Source organism: Pan troglodytes, chromosome 7, assembly GCF_028858775.2.
Source record: "Pan troglodytes isolate AG18354 chromosome 7, NHGRI_mPanTro3-v2.0_pri, whole genome shotgun sequence".
Classification (NCBI taxonomy): domain Eukaryota; kingdom Metazoa; phylum Chordata; class Mammalia; order Primates; family Hominidae; genus Pan; species Pan troglodytes.
Genome location: NC_072405.2, coordinates 89211321 through 89227836, shown reverse-complemented (window position 1 = coordinate 89227836; position 16516 = coordinate 89211321). Strand labels below are relative to the sequence as shown.

The 16516-nt window shown below is 43.1% G+C and overlaps 1 pseudogene; it reads left to right on the top strand.

Annotated features, from left to right (window-relative positions):
• The first annotated feature begins 14469 nt into the window (after nucleotides 1–14469).
• Nucleotides 14470–14997, top strand: LOC100612127 (OCIA domain-containing protein 2-like; annotated as a pseudogene).
• Nucleotides 14998–16516: the final 1519 nt, after the last annotated feature.

The following is a 16516-nucleotide window of genomic DNA, read 5'->3' as shown; positions in this document are numbered from 1 at the left end:
GTCTTCTGGATTAGGTAAAATGGGACAGAGAAAGGACAGAAATAAATGAATTTCTGTGGATCCAAAAAGCCTGAAAAAAGTGATTTGGGTGAGTTATATCCTGTATCCCACACCTGTTGAAATAGCTTAAATCCAAAAGTCTTGAGAATGTTTCAGATTCAAATTCTGAAAGCTTGAGATTATATTAGTATTATTTCCATATAGGAAGAAGCAATATATTTTCTGCCAAAATATGTGTAAAGTTCCCCCTCTCCCTACTTCTAATTTTCTGCCCATAAAATCAACTGCTTTTATATGGTACCTGTTCATATGTTCTAGGGAAGTGTTAAACCATTTTGAAATCTAGACTTGTTTGAAGTTTAAGAAATGTTTATTCTAAATAGCCAGCACTTTCTACAAATATGGGTAATAATCTTTAAATCAGAAAATTTACACCATCAGCCAGGCATGGTGGCTCATGCCTGTAATCCCAGCACCTTGGGAGGCCAAGGCAGGCAGATCACTTGAGGCCAGGAGTTTGAGACCAGCCTGGCCAACATGGTAAAACCCCATCTCTACTAAAAATGTTTAATATAAAAATTAGCCAGGCATGGCGCACGCCTGTAGTCCCAGCTACTTGGGAGGCTGAGACATAAGAATTGCTTGAACCTGGGAGGTGGAGGTTGCAGTGAGCCAAGACTGTGCCACTGCACTCCAGCCTGGGCAACAGAGTGAGACTCTGTTTAAAAAAATAAAATAAAATTTAAAAGATTTATACGATTACTTTAGGATAAACTAACATAAACTTACATTCTATCTTAAGCAGTGTTGGTTTCCTGCATAAGCCAAAATAATTAATGTAATCCTCCTAATTGATTCATTCCATATTTATTAAACATCTATAATGTGCTACTGTTCTGGGTGTTGGGAATATAGCAATATATCCTCAAAAGTCCATACCAATAGGGAGTTTACATTCTAGCAGCAAGAGACCAAACACAAGCAAAATATGTAAGTTAGATGGTGGCAAGTGCTGTGGTTGATGGCATTAATGGCCCTAACTCTTCATTCTCCCTCTCTCCGTTCCTTTTGTCATGTTTTCTGCAGTGAGTGGGGCTTTTTCCCCTTTCCCTTGACTTTGAGGTTGGCCATGTGACCTGCTTTGACCAACAGAATGAGGTAGAAATGACAGCATGCCTGTTCCTGGCTATTTATTCTAGAGAAACAAGAGGCTTTCATGACTCCAAGGCCTTTCTTGCTGTTTTGCCATTGCCATGAGAACATGCCCAGGCTGGTCTGCTGGTCCAACGAGATAAGAGATACAGAGCAGAGCTGCTTCAGCAAAGCTTCCTCAGTCCCACTCAGAGCCCCAGGAGACTCTCAGATGCACATATGAGCCCAGCCAACATAAGCAGAGCCACCCAATGTGCCCAGCCTAGATCTGCTGACCTCCCGTGGACCCCAGATGCACGAGCTAAAATAATAAATGGTCATTGTGTGAGGCTGAGTTTGGGGGCTGTTTGTTATACCTTGGTAGTTAACCAATACAAGTGCTTTAAAAAAAAAGAAAACAGTAAAGGGGATAGAGGGTACTGCATGGTAGTGGTGATGCTGGGGTCAATTTCAAATACCTTCCTTGTATACAGTTATTTTTAAAATATAACACTTTATTAATGACTCTAAAGATACCTCTCTTTCCAATGATTGAGAGGTTCTTATGTTCATTACCTGGTGCCTCCATTATGTATTTGGTACTCTCATCCAGGACCCAAACAAATATGAGCCAAAAAAAAAAAATTGCTAATGTGTTCTGGTGTGAGAAGCAGAGCAGAAATGAACACCCTTCTCCAGTTCCAATCCAGTTACACATCCCTGTTCTTTCTCATGTTTGAAGTGCAGTGTGCAAACTCAAATATTCTCTTCTTAATGTGGCATCCTATGGTTCACTACAGCTCAATTAAAACTTTCCCCAGAGGCATTCTTTCCTAAATCATTATAAACTCACTTAAGGTTAAAGGCAGGGAGTTTAGCCAATAGAAGTCTATGGGGAAATTTGGACAATAGAGTTATTCCAATACACTTCTTGATGTAAAGAGACCATCTTTCGGCCGGGCGCGGAGGCTCACGTCTGTAATCCCAGCACTTTGGGAGGCCGAGGTGGGCAGATCACGAGGTCAGGAGATCGAGACCATCCTGGCTAACACAGTGAAACCCCGTCTCTACTAACAATACAAAAAATTAGCCGGGTGTGGTGGCGGGCGCCTGTAGTCCCAGCTACTCGGGAAGCTGAGGCAGGAGAATGGCGTGAACCCAGGAGGCGGAGCTTGCAGTGAGCCGAGATTGTGCCACTGCACTCCAGCCTGGGTGACAGAGCGAGACTCCGTCTCAAAAAAAAAAGAAAGAAAAAGAAAAAGACCATCTTTCAAAGATTATTTTAAATTATTATAAAGGTAGGTAATGCTGTTGTTCTGGGGAGCTCCAATCCCTTCCCAAGTAAGCCAGTGTGGTGGTGAGAACCTGTAGTCCCAGCTACTTGGGAGGCTGAGGCATGAGGATCACTTGAGCCCAGGAATTCAAGGCTGTAAGGAGTTATGATCGTACCATTGCACTCCAGCCTGGGTGACAGAGTGAGACCCTGTCTAAAAACAAACAAAAAAAGCCTCTCCAAATTAACTACTCTACCCTCTGGTAATGTGAATGCAGGTTCCATAATAGTCCTTATATCCTCCTACCTAAAAATGGGGACTAAGAAAGTCCCAGCCCAGCTTCAATTTCCCATTTCCTGCAAATCCTAAACATATATTATACTTTCCATCTTTGTTACAAAATGATGGCTTCTGTGGAAACAAAGTCACTAGTCCCAGAGCACAGTTCCAGAAAATTTTAGTGGCTAGAATTGTTTCCAATACAGTCTCAGTCAAAGATGATGAATGTATAAAGGTGCAGGAAAAAAATTCCTCTGGATCCCTTGTCTTCTAGGCAGTTACCTGTTGGTGGCTCCAGCGTACTGGGGGAAAGGTGCAAGAGTAGCTGCTGCTTTTCTTTCTTTTTTTTTTTTTAATTCAAAAGCCCCCACCCCTTGCAGATCCAGAGCTTCTTGATGGAGGTATTTTCAAGGGCTTCTAAAACTACTGTCTTTTCAAATGTCCTCTTCCTTTGTCCTGTATGGATTTGAACAATTTAGATCATATTTCACAGAGTTGTGTGATCTTGGGAAAATCACTTAACTTCTCTGAGCCTCAAATTCTTCACTAATAAAATAAGAAAGTTACTCCCTGTTCTAACATGCTGCAATTTAAGTACACATGTTTAAGCTACTGATTCCAAACTAAACAAATGATAACTTTCAGGCTATTACAGGCTATCGTTCTGGACACAAACCAACTGAGTCAAAGTAGTTCAATAAAATGAATTAGATTAGATCTTTCATCATTTTTTTTAAGTCTTAGCAGTCCTCCTTAAACCGTTTTTATGTTCAGCCTCACAACTTTTACAAGCAACGACCAAGCTGTAAATAGTTAAGGATTTCAAAGCCCTCCTCAGACCCAAACAATTTGGCTTTTTAGACTTCTGAATAAAATGATAAGCTAAAAGGTCTGCAGGAGAGCATCAGAAGTCTTCAGCAGGCCTTTTCCCGTCTAGGCTCTTATTCGGTGACCGGGCTGATAAAATTTCCTCTGTGAACGCTTAATATCTCCAAGCCAGACCTAGTAGCTACTGGTTCCCAATCAATTGCTATTCACACTCACACATCTGCACAGATAAAGCCACTTTAAACATCATGCTGTGGGGTCCTGACATGATGACAGAGCCACCAGCTGTCGGGGCACTGCACTGAATTGGGGACACAAACCCCATTTTTCTATGTAAATTGGCCTGGACGCTGCTTCGGCCCCCAACAAAACGGATAGTCCTGTTAAATGGGGCCATCTGGCCGTCCCCCGGCCCCAGTGACACCTCCGGGATGGGGTGAGCGGGAGTGATCTTCGGGGGGCCAGGAAGGTAGCGCGGTAGAGCGCAGCTGTCACCCCGGCCCCAGGGGTCCTGCCCACAGAGGTTGGGGGCGAGCAGATTCGCGGTGGTCTTAAGCCTCGGGGCCCGGGACGCCTGAGGGTCTCACAGCGCACTCCCGGGGTGGGGGAGGGCGCGCTTTGTTCCTGGGCCCCAGTGGGGCGAGGCGCCCGAGCCTTGGGCAGAGTCCCTGCTTCGTCCCCGGGGCCCCAGGGCAGCTCCCGCCTGGCCGCGAACAGCCGCGGGCGCCTCCATAGCAACAGCGTGGGAGCTCCGCAAACGGGGAAGAGGAGCGGGGGAGGAGGGGAGAAGGGGAGGAGGGGAGGAGGGGAGGAGGGGAGGAGGGGAGGAGGGGAGGAGGGGAGCAGAGGAGAAGGAGAACAGGGGAGGAAGGGCGAGGAGGGGAGCAGGGAGAAGGGGAGCAGGGAGAAGGGGCGCAGGGGAGGAGCTGGGGCTGGAAGAAAGACCAGGGGCGGCGGCGTGGATGGGGGGCAGGGAGAAGGAGCGCGGGAGGGGGAGCGGGAGGAGCAGAGGCGGGGAGCGCCGGCGGGAGAGGGGAAGGAGTGGGGGAGCCAGAGCTGGGAGGAGCGCGGGACGGGGAGCCGGGTAGGAGCGGGGATGAGGGCGCGGCCCCGGGCGAACCAGTCCAGCCCTCCAGGGCCGGGTGCCCGGGCCAGATTCTCCAGCCGAATTCCTGCCCCAGCTGCCTGGGGGAGGGAGTCGCGGGAGCCGGAGAGGGCGGGGACCGCGGCAGGCCCGTGGGACACCGGGCCCTAGGAGGAGGCGCGGGGGTGCGGGCGGCCGGGAGGGGGCGAGGTCCTGCCGCCGCTGCAGCCCACCCCAGCCCGGGAAGAGCAGCGCCCCGGGAACGGGCCTAGGGCTCTCTCCCTTGGCGAGAGGAGCCCTCGGAAGCGGCACCCGCCTTCCCATCCTCACCCAGAGCAGCCCTCAGTCCCCCGGGGACGTGCAGACCCTCGTCCCCACGGGCTGCGAGCCAGGCCCCCGGAGGGGAGGCGCCGGCCGCGGAGGGAATTCCGAGCTAAGGCTTGCTTTCGCCTGGAGTGTTTTCACCAGAGAATATTTTCCGTTACACAACTATTAGAAAGGTGATGTGGGTTTTCATTTTCAGTCCACCCCTCACCCCAAATCAGGGACCTCGTGGAGAAAACATATTACTAATGCTAAGCTTGGAATTTTAAACAATGTTTTCTGATAACCAGCTGAAAATTTTTGGGAGAAGCCGAGTCACAAACAGATCATCATTCTTAAGTACTGTTTGCTAAGCGTCAGCTTGCACAAGATATTTCACAAAGCTGGCGAACCGGACGCGATCCTTGCTCTCATAGAGTTTGCCACAGAAATGGACAACAATTACATTCAGAAAGGCATTTTTGAATAGCTCTTATGACGTGGTGTTAAAGGTGTGGAAAAAAAGCTTATTTCAGACATGAGTATTTCCAGAGAAAATCTATAGATAAGTGCTGTATATTTTATTTTAAAAACCATTATAAAAAGCAAAGAGAAAAAAATAAACTTTTGGAAGTTCTCAGCTAACATGGCCTATGGGAAAATGAAAATAAACCTAATTGAAAAAACAGCGCTCACCATAAATAGGTTTAGCTTTCAGGCAGGGAACATGGTTTGGAAAAAAAAAAAACAAAAAACACACCAGCAGAAAATTCACCAATCAAATGTAAGGTTGTCCATGTTTCCTAAAGCAAAGGTCAAAGAATCCTCGGAAGCCCTAAAAAACACTGTTTCTGTGGATAGAGCCTGAGCTTTTGTTTTGCTGTTTGTTCTGAAAATCCAAATCGGTAACCCCTGTTTTCAGGTATTATCCAAAGGAACATTTTTTGGTTTCTTCTACCCACATACTCCCAAATTAGGCACCTACCTTAAAGTAACAGGAAAACTCGTGGGTTTGTAATTGTGTGATATCCCATCTGGTTTCAACTCTGTCGCTGACCAAAAAGAAAAGATGAAAAATGTAAGCAAACTTCTGTAAACTGTAAGTTTATCTATAAAACTCTAAATGTTCACTTATTTTGACATAACATGCATGACTTCTAGAATTAGATTCCCAACTAGTTGATATGTAGCATTTTGTGAGGGTTCGCTGAATTCCAGGCACTATTCTAAGCAATTTATAGACATTTGCATTTTACTGAATTCTCTTAAACTTAGAAGACAGGTACTATTATTATTCCATTTGATAGATGAGGAAACTGAAGTTTCGAAAGGGCATAAAACCTGCCCAGATTTGCCCAATAGTAGTCAACAGGGTTGGGTTGAAGACCCCAAACCTACCATCTCTGAGCAGTTCGTTTGTTCCCTGACTACACATTCCACAAGAGCAGAACCTCCCTCAAATCTCATCTAGGATAATATGGACTATAACTGTGGGCAAAAAAAATACTTATGGATTAATTGAATTTCTCACTTTTGTCCAATTTTTCTGGCAGAAGACAGACATGTAAATTCAAGAATCATTATTTTTAAGTGTTCCTCAGCAGTTATCATCCAAGCCTTTTTCATTCAGGGAGTCGAAAACTGTGCAATAGCAATATTATAAAAAGACTTTGAAAGATAATCATTATATTGACTTTGATATAGCAAAATGGCAGAGATAAGAGTACATTTGTTTTAAGAAATTAAGCAAGTAGACCAGCCTGGCCAACATGGTGAAACTCCGTCTCTACTAAAAATACAAAAAATTAGCCAGGCATGGTGGTGGGCGCCTGTAATCCCAGCTGGGAGGCTGTGGCACAAGAGTCTCTTAAACCCAGGAGGCGGAGATTGCAATGAGCCAAGATGATGCCACTGCACTCCAGCCTGGGCGACAGAGTGAGACTTTGTCTTAAAAAAAAAAAAAAAAAAAAAGAAGCAGTAAGTAAAAAAGTTTTTAAATAAAGACATGGGATACTGCCTTCCCCCTACATTAATACTATTACTGATTCTTTGCACAAATTCTTAATGTAGCTTCACATGATTATTTAGAACTGTAACAATATTTAAAAGACATATTCTGAATTCACTCATAAACCATCTTTTTAGAATTTGGTTGTATCCTGTTGGATAACGTTGACTTGTTTCTTTATTTTCTATCAAAGGTCTGACCATAACCTTAAATTCTTAGGCAACTACAAATTAGGAGGAATAGGCTAAGCATCATTTGATGTTTGTCTGCACATCAGTCAAGTGAGGGTTCAGAGTCATCTGCTGAATTTGGCCTCTGTAAGTGAATAATGAGAATATATCCACCTTTAAAATCTTTTGCCTTTGCATCTTTTCTTCTGTCTCAGTCAGTCCTGTGGCCCTTTCCTGGACTGGGCGAAGGGAACAACACAGCAGTGGGTGATTGAGGAAAGGGAGCATGAAAGAAACAAAATGGGAACATTTGGAACAGAGGTGGCCAAAACATCAGCTTTTCCCTGTGCAGAGTCACCAAGGCCAGGAGCTAATCGTGGCTGGGTTCAGGATGAGGGCACGATAGGGAGATAAGGTGAGAATCAGTATTGGTACTGCCAATGTTTTTAGGCGGAGCACTAAAAGGAAGGTTTTTTTCAGGTTGTGGCTCAGGAGCAAGCTTGAATTTCAGTTGACTTGACTGGGGGCGGGGTAAGCAGGCCAAGCCCCCAGGAAGTTTTAGAGAGCAGGGAGTTACTCTGCTGTCTTCCTGCAGATCTGAAGGGGGAAAAGGGGGTGTTTGCCTGCAGCCGGAGCCATTCTCCCTGATGGCCCTGTGCGCCTGTCCAGAGGGAGGGAGCCAGGGAAGAAGCGGACAGACAGATGCCTTCTGGCCCACCCCTCCTTCTGCTAGAACTGATTGCAGTTTTAAATCTTTTTGTTTCTTCTAATTTTCTAAAAAGGTTTTCCCTTTAGGAAAATACTCCCTCATTAACGTTAGTCCAAAAAGTGCTTTTTTCCCCTCTTTTTCAGAATTTAGAGGGAAAAATACCCTGTGACTATTTTTAACACATGTGAGAGAGGAGAGATTCTTTTTTTCTTTGCTTAAATATTCTGATATTCCCATCACTAGTAACTGACATTTCCCAAAACTAAAAGTGAAATTTCCCAGTAGGGTCTCCAGTCTAAATAAGATTTATTAGAAAATAGGAATGAAGAGATTGGGGAGGGGGAGAGAGAGAGAGACTAAAAATTTTTCAAGGGATTTCAGTTTTTATTTCAGCAAAGGTTCCTTTTAATTGAATTCATAAGCAGCATTTTGCAGTAATATTATTGTATGCCTTGTTTTTTCTTTTTATACCTACAGACTGATTTTTAGATCTGAAATTTGAAGGAATACAGCTGAATGATTTTCCCCCCTTACTGAGGAGGTCAAACAAAAAGAAGACAATTTAATCAATATAGAGTTTAGGTCAATCAACTCAAAGTAAATAGATGAAAGCCTAGAATTAAAACATTAAACATCTACTGAGCAGAATACCTAATTAGTATTGATCACCGAATAATTCTAAGCACATGTGCTGTTTACATAGAAAGGAAGCAATATATTTTCTTAAAAAAAAAAGCAATAATAACATTATATCTGGACCTGATTAACATGAGGTAAAGAAAAAAGGCCTTATAAAATGAGACTCATGACACCACCACATTAGAAAAAAACTTTGCTGGACAGGACACATTATTTAGCGGAAACTGTAATCGTGTCCAAGGATGGAAGACAGGACCTGGGGTGAGGGCTATGCCAGGAGAGAAGTATGAACAGGGACAGGAGCGACAGGCCGAAGCACACAACTGGATTTTTCTGACCTGACAGAACAGCTGGCAATTTTTTGAGCAAGATGCGGGGCATGGTTACTTTGTGTGAGATGTGGGTGATGAAGTTACAAACATGACCTGCAGTCCTCATATTGAGCCTCCGACACCCATCTATGCACTGTATTATACTGGGCTGATTTTACAGGGAGGAGACTGAGGATTAGGGAGTCCCAGTAACTAACCTAAGGACACCCAGATTGTCAGTGGCAAAGGTGGAATTCCAACTAGGTTCTCCCTTTTCATCTCCCCATAGCAATGATTAGTTAGTGGGGGGTGAAGAGGAGCCTTCCCAAACACCCAAGGAAAAGTACCCTTGAACAAGCACATTTCAGCCACTCAGCTAGAGCTTCCTTCATCTACTTTGTGTTATTGGTGGCATTAGAAGAAGGCTCACAGCTGTGGCCTCTGAGCTCAAAGAAAGTTGCTGACTTTCTTTGTAGACTGAAGTTTTAGATAATACCATCTCCTTTTCCCTTAGTCTGGTGGAAGGCAGAGGCTATCTCTGAGGCATCCAGACGTGCTTAGACCTATCCAGAGGACTGACCGCAGCTCTTGGTTTTGAACCAAAAATTTTGGCTAATTCACCTTGAGAGAGTGACCATTGGTTAGAAGGTGAGTAGAAGGAGAATGGGAGAGAAAAATCCTTAGCCAGTTGATTAGTTGAAACTTGAAATAAAGATGGTGGACAACATTAATACTGTTACTATTAACATGTAATTGAAGAATTGTCTTTTTGTAGAATTTACTAATTTGGAAATCACTGGCCTATTTGTTTATGGCCTGAGGGAAAGTCGGGGTGAGAGAGACAGGAACTGGGGAGGGAAGGCTTCCCTGAGGAAGCGACTTTTCAACTGCATGTTCATTTGTTAGGGGCCAGGCTTGAGGAGCACTGCGGAGAAAGAGAGGTTTCTCCGAGGGGTGGGGACGGCTGGCGCAAGGACCCTGTGAAGCCCATACGTTCGATTTTGCTGGAATTTACCCATTTTCCTCTTTTCTAAGAACCATACTTCTTAAAAAACTGATCTTGCCTATTAGACTACACAAGACAAGTATATTCCTGCCCCTTTTTATTTGATGGCTTAACAATGTTTACCGGGGGCGTTTATTGTTGGGGTTCAGGGACATAGTCATACTTCATTGTGCCCAAGGGCAAGTGCATCCTGGCCTCAGAAGGAATTGGGTGAAATCCCCAAAGCTAGCAGGAAAGAGGCAGAACACCTTCCCCATTTCTGCTTTTTGTCTGTTTTTTTCTCTTCATGAAGCTTCTTATCACTTCTGCAGACCAGCTTTGCGTTCCTCTGAACACGTGATCAATTGCGATCACAGAAAAGCTTAGTTTCTATCACCTCAGTTCTGGGTACACCACTAACTGGCCATCTTGACTCTCATTTCCAAATATGGGGGCAAAAGAAAATTGACTGATTCCACCTCAGTCAAGTATTCACCTCTGAGCCAATCATCCGTAGTCAAGAATGTTGATTTTAAACAGCTGATTTTGAGTTAGGGAGAAGCGGTTTCTCCTTACACCAGGTAAGTAGGCAGTCTCCAAAGACTCCCTGTGACTTTCCACATCATGTTTTAGCTCTTCCTACCTTGACTTCCAGATTCTCTAAAATATACTTATATCCTTGTTCCATGTTAACCGCTACTTATTACCATGACTTTAAAAATAATAATACACCGGGCATGGTGGCTCACATCTGTAATCCCAGCAATTTGGGAAGCCGAGGCGGGCAGATCACTTGAGGTCAGGAGTTCGAGACCAGCCTGGCCAACATGGTGAAACTCTGCCTCTAATGAAAATACAAAAATTAGCCAGGTGTGGCGGCTTGCGCCTGTAATCCCAGCTACTCAGGAGGCTGAGGTGGGAGAATCGCTTGAACCCAGGAGGCAGAGGTTGCAGTGAGCCAAGATCACAATACTGCACTCCAGCCTGGGCGACAGAGCAAGACTCTGTCTCAAAAATAAATTAATTAATTAAATAAAAAATAAAAATAAAATAAATACAAAAAATTAGTCTATTAGTCTCCTTTTATGATTCAATTAAACATCTGTTTTTCTCCCCCTCATTTATCTTAGAGATCATCTAATTCACTCTATTACAAACCAGAGATGTTAAGTGACTTACCTGGGGTCATACATTTGTGGCAGAACCCTCTGTACAGGGTTTTTTTCAGCTGTAAAGTGCTGCCTCCTACTGAGGTTTGTGTCTGGGACCCCAGGACAAAATAAGAAAGGACATAGCAGGAATCTCACCTAACCTATGTCTCAGCTCAGAGGGGAAAAACTTCACAGAAGGGATCAGTCTGGCATAAGCATACCATTGAACAGATGTTTCAAGGGGGCAGGACTTGGATGACCAGATCTTAGAAGAAAGACTTAGTCTAAGTCTCTGTGCATTCTGGAGAGGCCTTGCTCACCAGAAAGCCCAATGTTGGTGTTCAGCTGCTGCCCACCTTAGGGTACAATGAACCCTATTCTGCTGGAAGAGTTGTTCCATCAAAGAAACGGGATCTTTCTCAGAAGTCTCATGCAAATATTAATTCATTCAGACAAAAGCAGATGAGTAGACACTGGGTGACTTTGAACCACTATTCAACCGACTCTGGGCCTCCATTATCAAATAAAATGGTTGGATAAGAACTAGGCAACTTCCATGATGGCTCATAGCTCTAAAATCTCATGATTCCATAATAAGTAAATAGAAATAACAGAAGAAATTCATCAGACAATAAACACAAAACAGACATTAAGTCCTCAGGCTAAATGCAATTTTTAAAATTCAGGCATTTTTTTTAAAAAAAACCCAAATAATTAAAAGCTTAAAATTTTTAAGAAAATGATCTTATAACCACTGCACGAAACACTATCAACAACAAATTGTTTTTTAAATTATGAAAATAGGCCGGGCGCAGTGGCTCACGCCTGTAATCCCAGCACTTTGGGAGGCCGAGGCGGGCAGATCACGAGGTCAGGAGATCGAGACCATCCTGGCTAACACGGTGAAACCCTGTCTCTACTAAAAAGACAAAAAGTTAGCCGGGCATGGTGCACACGCCTGTAGTCCCAGCTACTTGGGAGGCTGAGGCAGGAGAATCGCTTGAACCCGGGAGGCAGAGGTTGCAGTGAGCCAAGATCGCGCCGCTGCACTCCAGTCTGGACGACAGAGCGAGACTCCATCTCAAAAAAAAAAAAAAAAGAAAGAAAGAAAAGGAAACTCTACATATTAAATTTTATGACACAGCCAAGTAATCCCCTTCTGCCTCCTATGACACTCTTAAACGTAGATTACCTCATGGTAACAATACTGTTCTGGAGCAGAAAAATACCCATCTTACATAGGAAGACATTGAAATCCAAAGAAATGGATCTCAGGTGAAATACCATGCTCATGAGACCATAACCTAAAGTTTCAAGCAGTAGGCAAAACTGGAATTTTTTGAAATCAAGGGAAGCTTTATGTTATCCAATAATACTTTCATTCTGATTATTTAAAGGGTAATGATAAAAAATTAAAAATAAAAACACAAAAGTACAAAAAAAGCTAATGATGAAACTGCACATTTAGTAGTTAAATACTAAAACAATAAAACAGGGCCGGGGGCGGTGACTCATGCCTGTAATCCCAGCACTTTGGGAGGCCTAGGCAGGCAGATCATTTGAGGTCAGGAGTTCGAGACCAGCCTGGCCAACATGATGAAACCCCGTCTCTACTAAAAATACAAAAATTAGCCAGGCATGGTGGCACATGCCCGTAGTCCCAGCTACTTGGGAGGCTGAGGCAGGAGAATGGCTTGAACCAGGGAGGTGGAGGTTGCAGTGAGCTAAGATCCCGCCACTGCACTCCAGCCTGGGCGACAAGAGTGAAATTCCATCTCAAAAAAAAAAAAAAAGACAATAAAACAAATTAAAGATGATATGGAATTCTTTAATTATGCAGTTTAAGCTTACATATTTGAAAATATGAGTAAACTTATTTCCCTCAAAAATGCCAAAAATTGCTATCAAATAGACTCAGCTATTTTTAGGAACTTTGGAAGTATAAAAGTTGAAAATTTTTCTTCATGTTTGCCAATTTGAAAAACATCCTATTTAAGAATGTGTACATGTGTTTGTGTGTGTGTGTGTGTGTGTTGAACTGTTCCTTGGTGTGTGACTGTGCCTATATAACTGTGCTGATGGGGCTAAGTGTGACCACCGCATGGAGTAATGAAGAAAGACCTGTGTTTCACTATGTAAGAAAAAATATCTAGTTTCTTCAAAAAAGAGAAAATCCCTATTTACTTACTTCCTCATGAAGGACTCCTTCAGAAGGAGCCATGAGGTATGAAAAGGGTGTTATTTCTAGGCAGTGTTTCCAAAAGTGTAGTAGGGTAGATAATTTTATGTGGCATATGAATAAACATTTTTATCTGAATAATTATGCTTTTATTTTTATCATTCCTCTCCACTCTCTCCAACACTCACAGCCTTGGTACCACCGTCTGCCTGTGATCACTGGTTTTATTCACAGCGTCTATTTGGGTCCTCATGTCTGCTGCCACCCGCCAGGCCCTGAAGGTCACACCTCGCCCCTACTCCCCACGTAACTCTCTGCATCGTCTTTTCTGACCCTATATCCCTGTATTCTCTAACTAGAGGAACCCTTACCTGTGTCCTCTGCAACTCACAATAAATCATCGGCCAAAACTCAGTTTAGAGAACCAAGTCTAACTGTCTTTCCAATAAAGCAAAGCCATTCCCTGTTAACCAAGAGTTACAGGTGACAGTGAATGGCTTGCTTTGTTTCAATTATTTATTGCTATGTAACAAATTGCCCCAAACTTAGTGGCTTAAAACAACAAACACTTTGTTTGCTTTTTCAGCTTCTGTGGATTGATAGCTCAACTGGCAGTTCTTGGTGTCTTTCAAAAGATGCCTGGAACTAGAGGCACCAGGAAGCCCCACCAGGAGGCCAGCCTCCTCCCTCTCCAATGCAAGGCATGTGGTCTGTCTGGCTGGTAGTTTGGGGGTCCCAGAAGAGATGGAAAATGGAAATTTCCAGGCCTTCTCAGGACTTAAGCCAAGAGCTGCCACAGCGTCACTTCTGCCACCTTCTATTCATTAAGCAGTCTCAAAGCCAGGCCATATTCAAGGAGAGAAGAAATAAATTCCACCTCTGAGGGGTCGGGGGTGGTGATAAAGAATTTGCAGTCTTTTTTAGTCCATCCCAGTTTCTCAAGCAGGAGAGTTCCTTTTAGTTTTCTATGCAGAACACTTTGAGAGTTTCTAAATCTATTTACTATTCTTTGGGATAGACTTAAGTTCCCTGGGTAGAAAAAGCGTGATGTTTCCCCAGAGCAGTACAACATTGAGGTCAGGAGCTGGTTCAGACACACTGTAAGTGATTATAAAATTATGTACACATGAGTACATATAAATACTACTTGCCTTTCAAACAACACTCTGAAATCCAAGTTTTACAACCATGAACCTCACTTTGAAGGCGCTCTCACATTCTCTACTTTCTTAGAAATTAAAATTTATTTTCCAGTCCAGGCTGTGGCAGTCACCGAGGAAGGAGGCCAGCTCAGCTTGGCAGTGCCAGGGACACGGAGTTGGGGAACACCCCCCACAGACTGTGAGCTCCTTCAGCAGTGATTGTGTCTTATTCTTTTTCAATTCTATGCATGCCCTTGCCTGACACGTAACAGACACCCAGCACTGGGTCAAGGAGTAGGCTGAGCACGCTCAACTGGAAGAAAAGCAAAAACGAAGTCATCATGCCCCCAATGTCTACTCATGGAAACCAAGAGAAAGGTCCCCATTTGCCACCACCAAGCAAGCAGAGACTGTTGTTTTATCCAAAATCAAACTGCACATCCACAGAGGAGAGATTTCAAACATTATAAGAGGATGTCAAGAAGAAAGTTTCTGGAAGAGAGCTCTGCCTTTTTCTCCTGTAAGCATGCTCATCACCCAGGGACTAGTCTGCCAAGGTTATTTAGCAGCTAATCCAAGATTTGGATCATTGCCTAAAGTTACACTTGTTGGTATCTTGGGATTGGCCTTGGAAAGGTATCATACATAAGAGTATGCCAGAGTAAATTCCATTTCTTTGAAGATCAGCTCCCTGGGGCTGATCTTGGTCCACAGCAGAACAGGCACTGATTGCTTACCTGTGAAGAATGCAAAATAAAGCATGGATTCAATGAGAAGAGAAGTTCACAGCCTTTGGCTTCCTAAACTCTGTGTCTATGATTTTTGAAGATTTTTTATCCTCTGAACTGTACACATTTGAAATTTCAAGTGTAGTTTTAAATATTTTATTTTAAATATTTTGTTTTAAATATTTATTTTAAATATTTTGTTCCACTTGATGTATTTTACTTCTAGTATTTATTTACTAGAAGTATTGTTCCACTTCTATTGGAATAAAAATTATTTTCTAATCAGTAAAAGCATTTCTGTCCACACCTTTAAAAGTTAAAATTATAAATTATCAATTTTAAATTTATTCACCCCAAATAAATGTAAGCAAGTAAAAGACATTGTGTAAATTAACCTAGCATGGGAACTCTTCCTGCTTTCATTTAATCTCACCTCCCTCTGTAAAATTTCCCAGCGTATTACACTTTCAGGATATGTGTCTCCATTTCTGTTCATTTCACCATCTACTGATTGCTTCTTCTTTTTATTTAAACTTACAAACTTATTTCAGGTAATTAAAGTCAATCTGTAGGAGGGAAGCCATGGTATGGACAATTCAAAAATCACTAATAGCTGGGCGCGGTGGCTCACGCCTGTAATCCCAGCACTTTGGAAGGGTGAGGCAGGCGGATCACGAGGTCAAGAGTTCAAGACCAGCCTGGCCAATATGGTGAAACCCCATCTCTACTAAAAAATACAGAACATTAGCCGGGCGTGGTGGCGCTCATCTGTAGTCCAGCTACTCAGGAGGCTGAGGGAGGAGAATCACTTGAACCTGGGAGGCAGAGGTTGCAGTGAGCCGAGATCACACCACTGCACTCCAGCCTGGGCGACAGAGTGAGACTTTGTCTCAAAAAAAAAAAAAAAAAAAAAATCACTTGTTCAATTTGGTAAATATATTGGCACTTACATTTGAGTGGCTGTATGATGTTTTTCAAATCAAATCTTTTTGCTCTGTGGGGAAAATTGCCAATTTTGCTTAGTTGCTCCTGAGCAGTCACTCCCAGCAATTTCACCTATACTAGAAGTAGATGCTAAAAGATTTGCCTTCCCTCTGGCAAATTCTGTGACTTCTCTGGGACTGGGGTCGACAAATGTTTGGGTTCAAAGGGCTTTTCTCTTTGCAAAGTAAACAGAAGGAACAGAGATGTGAAGAGCGCAAGTAATTAAGTAGGAATATACTGTCAATTACCTGGAAGGTACTTTACAGATTGTCAAGTAAATGATGATACCTCCATCATCATTCATTGGTGATATTTGTTAATGCATGTGCAATGTGTAGCACTGAGGTGAACAAACTGAAAAACAGCCTCATGGTTATTTAGGTGATGTGAGGGTTCCATCAGCCCAGACACTCATCTACAACAAAACAGCAGTTCTTTAAATCAGAGCTTTATAAAGATATCACAAGGAGTAACCGATGTGATAATGATTGGCCCTACACTGCAGTATAAGAACTCCCTGCATTTTACAATGTCAGATTTATGTATGACTACAAATATATTAATTTCCAGTCCCTCTTTATTCTCCTAAGAATCTTAGCCAAGTGTGTAAG